Source organism: Pygoscelis adeliae, unplaced genomic scaffold (assembly GCF_000699105.1).
Source record: "Pygoscelis adeliae isolate BGI_AS28 unplaced genomic scaffold, ASM69910v1 Scaffold170, whole genome shotgun sequence".
NCBI lineage: Eukaryota > Metazoa > Chordata > Aves > Sphenisciformes > Spheniscidae > Pygoscelis > Pygoscelis adeliae.
In genome coordinates, this window is record NW_008824002.1 from 374,757 (window position 1) to 377,682 (window position 2,926).

The 2,926-nt window shown below is 39.0% G+C and overlaps 1 protein-coding gene across 1 annotated transcript in view; it reads left to right on the forward strand.

Annotated features, from left to right (window-relative positions):
• MARCH1 (membrane-associated ring finger (C3HC4) 1, E3 ubiquitin protein ligase) overlaps window positions 1–2,926 on the forward strand; it is a 100,516-nt gene that overhangs the window by 63,141 nt on the left and 34,449 nt on the right. The window lies entirely within an intron of this gene.

Genomic DNA, 2,926 nt, shown 5'->3' on the forward strand with positions numbered 1-2,926 from the left:
TGCTTTGCAGAGGCAGGCTCTGGCAGTGATGCTCTGGCAGTCCCAGATAATGGAGCACCTGCTGGGGCAGGGCCCGGTGTGACTGATGCTGTTCAGAAGCTTCCATTGTTGTATGATGACTGGTCTGATGATTTAGAAGTATGCAGGTTAGTCCCTAATAAGAAAGATTTAATGTTCTTAAGAGGAATTTCTCACCACCATGGGCTGTGCCCTTCTCTTGACTGCTCTCTGTCACTGTTTCTCAGTAATAAACTGCTAGGCAGGGCATAAGAAATAACTCAAAAACTTTTGCTACAGAGAAGTTAGCGTATCTCAATCTGAAGACATACTTGTCTTATTTAAAAACAGTAATCCTACATGGGAACCAAATGTTTTTCTTTGCTCCATTTTTCTTCATGAAGAGGGACACACTGTGTCCTCTGGCAGAGTATTACTGTGTTTTAAATCTCCAGTCGGAGGCAGAGAACAACGCAGAGTGCCAGATAGCTCAGTACAATGGGAGATGGAGTTTTTCTTTCTTAGGTGATAAGTTCAAATCCAGCTTTGGTCCCTCTTTGTCATTTTTCATTGATTTACATGAAATAAGTTTATGGTCTTGATTCAGTGTCCTCTAGAGCTGCCATTACCACAGCAATCTGATGGACAGTGCCTGCAAAACAGCCTCTCCAGTCGGGCATGAGTTGTATGGGACTTTGCACTGCTGAACACCTCTACACTGTGAACGTGTAGGGGCTGTTAGTTTGGTACCCATCACAAGGATTGGAACGATACAAGGGATGATTGGGCAGAATAAGCATTAAAATAAGCTTTGGGAAAGAAAAAGCAACACCAACAGTCCTCTCTAGTTCAGAAGTTCAGGCTTCTGACAGTCTGATACCCTTGGTGTGAAGCATGCAATCAGAAGGTGAGCATTTTCCCCTGGAAATGAGAGCAAGCTGGCCACTTCTGAGCTAAAGTCGAAATCTGGAGTAGACAGCTGGGTGGACTTGAGTTACTTAATTTAGTGGTAAATGAAAATGCACCATCTCATAAGTTTAACAGAACTGAAAAAAGTATTTCTTTTTTTTTTTCCTTTTTTTTCTCCCCAAACTTGTGAGCCAGCATTGACTCTCATCTACAAAGTGTAAATGAGGGTCAGGCTTAGTTTCTTGATATGGTAACCCAAAACTTCTCACTTTTCTTTGCTGGGAAGAAATTTGCATGGAAATGTAAACACAGTCAGAATGAGGAAGTTCACGATGCCACATCACGCAGTTTCACAGTATTCTTCAACCTAGTAACACACTACAAAGATCCTAGTTTTAAAAAGAAAAAAGATGACATGTAGGCATTGTGCTTTTTCACAGCAGGAGATAGAAGCCATTACTAATACAGCTAGTGCTATGCATTCATTGTTATGCTTACCAAGAAAGAATGGACATTTCAGTTGTCCGACCATTGTCTGTCATGGTAATTTAAGATTCTTCAGATGCAAGTCCAGCTGTGTTTGTACATCAGCTTGTACATCAGGACCACACCCCTGGCTTGGTACCTCTTCATCTTACAGAAATGCAAAGAAACAGCAGCAGTCATAACTATGTCACACATTTTTGAAGCACTTGAAGTGTGTCTACACGGTATGATGCAGAGATGTGCACAGATAACTACTTCAACAGCTTCAGAGTTGTCTTAAATTTCTGAACCACCAAGCCTGCATGTATTAAAGATCCAGCGTAACAGGCACTGTACATATATAACAGGGCCATTTAATAATTATTAACTGAATATGAGCTACCCAAAACCTGAAACAAATTATTTCAGTATGGCTCTTCATATGGGCTTAACTATATCATGTTAAAAAAAAGAGAAATTAAAGTCAAAGTTTTGTAATTGTCTCATGTAGATTAATCCTAACTCTTGCCTAAGTCCCCAGACTTAGACTTTGTTTTCAGATGGAAAGTGGACTCCAGTCTTTTCTCTGTCTTCTCGACCCATTTAATTTTATTATAATTATTCAGGCATTTATTGTAAGACTTGGAGCTTGGTTCAAGGATGGACTTCTTGGATGTGCACGCAAATTTTTCAGCTAGGCTCTTGTTTAGTAGAGGAAGGTTGAAAACTTTTGATGGGTATGTGTCCCTAGGCTCACTGTCAGTGGAGATGCTCTTTGAACAAACTCAGAGTTAAATTCAACACAGTTGATAACTTGACCTGTTGTGCAAAATTTGGCAAAAGAGTCATAATTGCATTTTTCTTCATGTCAGGGTAATGCTATTTTTTTTTGTTGTTGTCATTACTAGGTGTATCATAGTGATGATAATACATCTAGGAAAAACATTACAAACTCAAAAGCATGTTAATTTTTCATAGCTGGTAAGTTGTCTTACTTAATCAATTTGCAGACAGCTGAAGAAAAAGGAAGACATGCTTTTACTACCAATTCAGTGTAGACTGTAGTTTCTGTTTTTCAGGACAGGTCCGTGCACTTAATTGACTCATGATCTGTGGTATGTTTTTCTTCAGATTCACAATCTTGCATCTGGAACAAAAAAAGAATTACATTTCAACGTAGATGTGCACATATACAGTACCCATTTTTCTGCATGAGAAATAGAAAAAGGAGGGTTTTGTGATGTTTATTCTAAGACTGGAATTAACATAGCTGGTTGCGATGTGGAAAATTTGTTTTCTTGAGGTGTTCAAGCTTTTCATCCTAGGTATTCATATCTTCTAGTTGATGTGACAAAACTAGCTGAGAGGAATGGCTCTCACCTAGATGGGATTGTGTGGAAATAGCAGAGGAACAGGGATCTTAAACATGTCCTGGTCCATTTATTTTGTCTTTAAGTGTTTGGGTAGGCAATTTTTTTCCTTTACTTCCTCATAAATTACTGGCAGTGGAACGCATTTATATATGCAAATAAGGCTATAAGCAGTTTCCTCAATG